This window comes from Mustela putorius, unplaced genomic scaffold (assembly GCF_011764305.1).
Source record: "Mustela putorius furo isolate JIRA1106 unplaced genomic scaffold, ASM1176430v1.1 tig00003998_pilon_pilon_pilon, whole genome shotgun sequence".
Taxonomy (NCBI): Eukaryota; Metazoa; Chordata; class Mammalia; order Carnivora; family Mustelidae; genus Mustela; species Mustela putorius.
The window spans coordinates 13,939-21,760 of NW_025422136.1; the positions used below are offsets into that span (position 1 = coordinate 13,939).

At 38.9% G+C, this 7,822-nt stretch overlaps 1 pseudogene; it reads left to right on the forward strand.

Moving 5' to 3' along the window:
• Positions 1-1,775: 1,775 nt before the first annotated feature.
• LOC123389694 lies at positions 1,776-2,781 on the forward strand (annotated as a pseudogene).
• Positions 2,782-7,822: the final 5,041 nt, after the last annotated feature.

Below are 7,822 nucleotides of genomic sequence, written 5' to 3' on the forward strand. Positions count from 1 at the left end.
ACAAAAACTAGTGTAAATTTGTGCATTATGTTATAGAATAATCTATGTACCCAGAGATTATATACATCATTTAATTAATATTTATAATTACATCAGTAAAATTATATTATTTGCTCTACCATCAGGTGAGGCAGTCTATACTCAGAGAGTTTAGGTATCCTACCATGGTTTTCATTTGTTGAATATGAAGGGGACAGAAGTTAAGCACAGCTGGTCTGGCTATAAAGCTTATGTTTATCTCCTGTACTGTGAAGACTCTACCAGCTAGTAGTTATATAATTATGAAGTTTAATGAGAAATTGTTTGTTTATGTGAGACAGACCATTAAGGCACTGAAAGGATTTTTTATAATTAGATAAAACCAAATTGTGTATGAACAAAAAAAGATACAAATAAAGTGCTCTTAACATGATTAGTGTGGGTCCAACAGTTAATCAGGTCCTTCTAAGGGACACGAATCAGTGGACTCTGAATTTTGAAGGACAAAGAAAGACCAAGTCAGAATAAAGAGGAGGAAAGAAAGAATACACAAAAGGCACATGTAAAGTAAGTTGTTGCACTCATATAATTCCAAGAACATTGGAAACAGTTCAAGCCAGACATCAATTATATGTGAAAAATTTGTTAAGTCAAAGTAATACAAAGATAGCCTTTGAGAGCCTTGTTTGCCAGTCTTAAATGTGTAGTTTTATTCCATGGACTAAATGGAATAACATATTTTAATCTTAGAAGAGTGACATGGTGACATGTGAATTTTATATTTATATTTTTTATAATCCTCTGGCTTAAGAATGCACAAGGGGTGGAATAGGAAGGAGTTATAGCAAAGCCAGAAAGATCTAAGGACATAATCCACATGATAGAAGTTAGGAGTTTTGTGCACTAGTGCAGTGACACTGCCGGGTGAGAAGAATGAGTGGGTCAAAAGGGTTTTAAAGTGCAATCAACAGGAACTGGTCCCAAGTAAAAGGGAGGAGAGATAAGAATGAGAAAGGATCATTTCAGGTTTTCTACATTTTGGTTGAATAGGTACATATAGTGCCTTAACTCACAAAGCTATGAGCATGAAGGAGGGGTAGAGTGGATTGGGGAGAGAGTAAGCAAAATTAATTCAGTTTTTGAATTCCAGTTGAGTGTGTGGTATAGATATTTAGGTATAGATAAATGCAAAATAGATCTGGGTTGCAGAAAAAAGTATTTGACTCAGAAACCTGGATTTTGGAAGAAATTAAAGGATGTAAATTGGTTACAATATTAATAAAATGGATGAACTCAATCAGGGATAATGTACAGAACAGGGAAAGAGAGGAGAGGATGGGACCCTGGAATCAACACCATATAAGAGAGAGGTAGATGAAAGAAGGGGGTGGGATGGGAGACATAGGAGGGACAACTGGAGGCTGCTGTGTTGTGTGGAAACTGAGGGAGAATACTTTAAAGAGAACAGATTGATTTACAGCGTTCAGCAATGGCAAGAGGGGGCTGCAGAGGATCCTTTCCAGTGGCATTCCAAGTGAGAAGTAATTGAATGGTAGAGTTTAAACATCTCTCTAAAAGCAGAGTGCTTTTACTCTTATCTGTAAATGAAACTAGACCCATTGTAGTTCAGAATTGTGGATGTCTCACCTTAAAGACGTTTATCTCAAGACCAGGGGATTCTCTTTCTTTGTATCTCACTTATTTGCTTGTGTTTCACTTTCAGCTTCTTTCTTCTCATGAAGATGGTGGCCAGATCTAGACACTGGGATAAAACCCACCAGGAATGGGAGAGGATCATGATTTTGGTTCCTTTTCTCTCTTCTGTGTCCAAGCCATTGACGATGGCCCTTAGTAATTCAAGCTGGAGGCTACTCCATCCTTCTTTTTTTTTTTCCTGATGGGCATCCCTGGTTTGGAGGGAAAGCCAGCACTGGATAGCATTGCCACTGTGTGTCTTTTATCTGCTTGCTGTAATGGGCAATGTGAGCATCATCTTCATCATCTGGACTGACTCATCCTTGCACCAGCCTATGTACCTCTTTCTGGCCATGCTCTCATGGCATTGACCTGGTGCTGGCCTCCTCCACTGCGCCCAAAACCCTTGCGGTACTCCTGGTTCATGCCCATGAGATTGGGTACACTGTCTGGCCTGATCCAGATGTTTCTTCATCCATGCGTTCTCTTCCATGGAGTCAGGTGTACTTGTGGCTATGGCTCTGGATCGCTATGTAGCCATTTGTCACCCTCTGCACCATTCTACCATCTTGCATCCAGGGATCATAGGGCGCATTGGGATGGGCAGTGTTTGTACGGGGATTGGTCCTCCTCCTCCCCTTTCCTATCCTGTTGCAGAGACTCGTCTTCTGCCGGGCCACCATCATAGGCCATGCCTATTGTGAACATATGGCTGTGGTAAAACTGGCCTGCTCAGAAACCACAGTGAACCGAGCTTATGGGTTGGCAGTGGCCCTGCTTGTGGTTGGGGTAGATGTTGTAGCCATTGGTATTTCCTATGGTCTCATCCTTCAGACTGTGCTGAAGGTACCAGGGGGAGAGGCTCGCCTTAAGGCCTTTAGCACATGTGGGTCTCATATTTGTGTCATCCTGATCTTCTATATTCCTGGAATATTCTCCTTCCTCACTCATCGCTTTGGCCACCATGTACCCCATCATGTTCATGTTCTTCTGGCCACCCTCTACCTCCTTGTGCCACCTGCACTCAATCCTCTTGTCTATGGGGTGAAGACCCAGCAGATCCGCCAGCGAGTGATCAGGGTTTTTTCCCTCAAAGGACAGATCTGAACATATCCCCATTATTTTCTTCTGAGGTTGCTGCCAAAGGTACAGCCAAGAGTCCCTGGCTGGTCTGGGCTATGTGAATAGAGACCATTCCACAATGAGGAGTCCTTCCTGTCCTGCTAGTCTGATGGCAAAGAATGTTGCTTGGGCACTTGGCTTTACCAGTGATTGGTTTACTTAGACAGCAGGATTTGTGATTATTTTCCCCATCTTTTTTTTTGCTTTTGATCCCAATATTTCTCTACTCCTTGTGATGTGGGACTTGGAATAAGATTAATAGATGATACCTCTGGATATGCCATTTTTTCCTGCCTCCACCCAGTCCCTATGGAACATCATCTAGTAAAGGAGTGGGAAGTCCCAACCTTTGCATGGTTTTAGTTTTAGTGTCTTCAAACTCTCAAAATTCTGTGAGCTCTAGGTCACTGGGTTCCCCCGTAGTAAGAGAGGCATTTGAAATGACCACTATGTGAAAAAACATTTTTTTTATACAATATGAGTAATAAACAGTTTTTATTATAATATGAGTGTTACTCATTTGCTTAAAAATAGATATAAGTGCGGGGGAGGTAATGTAATAGGCTCTAGGAGTAATCTGTTATGATTCTTATTTTCAAAATATAAACTTATATGTATATAGTGGATTTCTTTTTAAAATGGTCTGTTTGGATTTTGGATTTATTATATCTTAATTTATATGTTTTACTTAGGATAAACAGACAATAAGACCAAGTATTGAGTATATTTATGTTTTATAAATATTAATTTCAGAAAGCAAAGGTAATAATGTAATTATTATGATCTAATAATCATACCATTTGATAGTCTGGTGTTGATAAATTTTTTTTAAATTTATAAATTGTTATTATATTTATTAATAAATATAGAACTAGTTATGCCACTTGGAAGAAGAATTTCTTTGTTTTTTGGAAATGTGGATATGGGGTGATATCAATTAGATCCCCCCCCCATTTTGGGTAACATGAACTGGGTAAATCTTACAAGAGGATTGTCACAGTTGATATATTGCAATCCTATTTGTTGGATATTGCCCTAAAATCCTAAAAAGTAGTACATTCTGATCATCCCTAGAAGAAGGAAGTCATCCTGACTCGCTGTAGGTGCTCTCATGTTGAGAGGGTCCTATCCTGGGACTCCCTAGTGGTTGAAAGGAGGGACTGGATGGGTTATTCTTCCAGTTTCTTTTTTCTTGATAAATTTTACCCCTAATAAATAGTTTTCAGGTACAGAGATGGAGTATGAAGTCTACAGTTTGGTTGGCACATGTGGATGAATTAGGGAGGAGTCCTATGAGCTCTTATTGTAAGAGCAATTACATGTTCTCATCAGCTTGGTTGTAGGCCTGGACTTGAACTCTGGTAAGTTGTCCTGGGGAGGCCCAGGCTGTGCTCTATGTTGCATTACATCCACAGGAAAACTGTCGTGGCCCTAGAGGTGCTTAGATTAGGTAGGTTATTCCAAGTAGAGGTTTGTTCTTTCCTCCCATTTACATCACTTGCTGATGCTTGGGATATGAGTATGATGTTGGGATCTGAAGAGCTTCCTTGGGTCACAAGATAGAAATAGATGTGAAGGTGGCAGAGCAACACTGTAGAAGAGCCTGTGTCCCTGATGCCATCTGGGCCACCAACCCTGACTTAAACCTGGGACAGAAGCTTGTATCTGGGTTAAGCCACTATGCATGGGGGAATCTTTTTGTAGTGGACTAACCTATAACCTAAGAAGTAGATGTTTTTCCTATCAGATCATCCAGATGGGATATGTTCTACCTGAAGGAAGTCTTTTAGAATTCCTTTTTGAAAAAGGTTTTCAGTTACTGTTTGTCTAAAATTCTGTTTATTTTACTCTCATTCAAATTTACTATCAGAAAGTGTTTTATGTCATTTTCTTACTGATTTTTTTTTTTCTCTTCTGGCTATAGTATATCTCCATATATTCCCTGTCTCATTCCTAGCAGTGTTAATTTGTGCCTTCCCTGATTTCCTGGCTTGTCCATGTTAAACATTTATCAGTAGTATGAAAAATATTTAAATGTTATACTTATATCCATTTAAATTAATGTTAGCACTGGCTTTTTTGGCTTTTAACTTTTCTTGTCACATTTTGTGCAGAGAGGGACTGCACTGACACAGCTCCTCTGGTAATAGAAGAACAACTCCCTCATCAATTCACTAAAGGATTGCTTTCAATTTCTGTTATCAGTTCTAATGATTCTAAACCTGGATTATTTCCTGAATCTCTTAATAAAAACATTTTCTTATATCTGCATCAAGCTTTTCCCAGTCCTTTCCCTAGCTTATAATTCTAACCTCCACACATGCATACCTACATTGGTTTGTAGCTTCTTCATTCTGTTTTTCCTATAAAGCCAATCCAATGTGAATTATGAATTCCAGAAATTTCTCAAAGTATTTGTACCCTTCCTTGTCCATTTCACATATCAAGTACTGGATTAAATTATCTTACATTTTTATTTCTGTAGCCATTAAAGGGAAACTTTGACAGATAGGGGAGGTAAATAATATTTTTAGTGTAACATCTTGAATCATAATTATTACAATTTTAACTTAATCTTGTGACATCACTTGTGCTGTATGTATTTTCCATGGTAAACTAGAGTCCAGAGAGACAGTAGTTGTTGTCTTCTTCTTCTTCTTTCTAAAAAAAATTTTAATTATTTATTTAAGAGAGAGAGAGAGAGAGAATGAGAGAGTGCAGAGGGGGAAGGAGAGGGAGGAAACAATTTCCAGCAGACTCTGCAGTGAGACAGATCCTGACAGGGGGCTAGTTCCCATGGCCCTGAGATCATGACCTGAGCCAAAACCAAGTCTGACACTTAACCCACTGAGCTATACCCAGACACCCCAAAACAGGAATCTTCTGTGTGTTATTTACTTCTCAATACCAAGTGGCTGACTTACTTCCCAGTACAATAAACATTTTATTAATTATTTGTGATATAGGATGAATGCACAAACTTGATGTCTCTGCTGTGATTCCCTTTTCTTCTTTCTTTCTTTCTTTTTTTTAAAAAAAAAATCAAATTTATTTTTTATTTATTTTCAGCATAACAGTACTTTCTTTCTCTCTCTCTCTTTCTTCTTTCTTCCTTGTTTCTTTTTAAATTAATTAAATTATATTTTTAAAAAAGGTTTTATTTATTTGCCATAGAGAGAGAAGAAGTGAGTGAGTGCACAAGCAAGGGGAGTGGCAGGTTTAGAGGGAGAAGCAGGCTTCCTTGTGAGCAATGAACCCAATGGGGGACTTGATCCCAGAACTGGGATCATGACCTGAGTCAAGGGGAGATGCTTAACCAACTGAGCCATGCAGGTGTCCCTCTTTCTTTCTTTCTTTCTTTCTTTTTTTTTTTTTAGTAATTTTTAGTGTGATTTTCTGTTTAGGGGGACAGATCTTCCATCCTAGAATTAGATGCTAATGATCTGAAGGAGACAGGGTGCCACTTGATAGAAAAAAAGCTCATTTTGTGGAGCATAACAAATAGCATGGAGGACATGGGGGTTAGAGAGGAGAAGGGAGCTGGGGGAAATTGGAGGGGGAGGTGAACCATGAGAGACTATGGGACTCTGAAAAACAATCTGAGGGTTTAGAAGGGGGCGGGGGGGGGGGGGAGGTCGGGGTACCAGGTGGTGGGTATTATAGAGGGCACGGATTGCATGGAGCACTGGGTGTGGTACAAAAAATATTGAATACTGTTTTATGCTGAAAATAAAAAATAAATAAAAAAGAAAAAAGCTCAGGAATGCTGCAGGTGATTGAAAGTGCAGATTTCTCTCCTTATCCGCTCTGTGTTCTTACTAGTTGAAACTGCTTATGAGGCATTATAGACTGAGCAAAGTAATGATGGTTAGAACCTAGTAAATCCATTTGCAGTAAGTCACGACTGCAAAATATATGTGGGACCAGTGGACAAAGGGGAGGTCTTCAACATCATTCTCTTAATTCTACATCTTGGGATCCATTCCTACTTCTTCACCCCTCCCCCCACCTTAACATAGGGAGATTTGATTTGAAAATTTGGCTTCAAATATAATTACCCAGCCATCTGCAAGGAGGACTGCAGAACACCCACAAACAGAGCCCTAGCTGAATGTAAAATGCAAAAAGAATGGTTGGATTCTAGAGGTTTCTTTCCAGGAAGCAGATCTCAGGGTTCTTATGCAGGTGTGTATGAGATATTTGAATACAATGTACAAGAGTCCACTGCTGTACTTACAGATCCTCCAGGCAGGCAGTGAAACAAACAGAGCATATTTCCTATGCTTGAGATGCATTAACCCTACCCACTGCTCCAGGCATCTTTGTCCAGTGTTATTAGTGATCCTTCTTCCCATATGGAAAACCAAGCAAGGGAGAGGAGGAGGGAAAGATAGAGGTTTCACTCCTATTATGTCCCTCTTGGGGTGAAGGGAATAAAGCCTTCCTCTCGAAGCAGAGTAGAGGAAATAATATTCTTCCCCAACAGGCAGCAGATGGCTTCTTGCACATTCTTTTGAATGAAGTTGATAATGTTACATGGACTGGGGTTAGAAAAATGGCTTGGAGGATAGGGGCAGGAAATATTTTTTTTTGTGGTGCATCATAAATTATGTGTCAGTGGTTTCAAGAGAACAAATCCTTGCAGAGTATATTATTTTAACCAACACAGAATTAAGTTGGGGAAACAATACCAATGAGTTGTCATGAAAAGCCCTTAAATACTTGGAAACTAAATATCACACATCTAAATGATCCATGGCTTAAATAAGAATCACAGCAGAAGTTAGAAAATATTTCAGACTGATTGTTAATAACATAGAGCAAAAGTTACGGGACATAGCTACAAAGAAATTAAAGGTAAGTTTATATTTTTCACTGCTTACAATAGAAAAGAATGAAGATTTAAAAGCAATTATTTAAGTTGACAACTTGGGAATTTTATAGAAAGAATACATTAAGCCGAGGTAAACAAGAGTAGTGTAAGGAGTTTAATAAAGATAAGAATAGAACCAATACACTTGAGAAC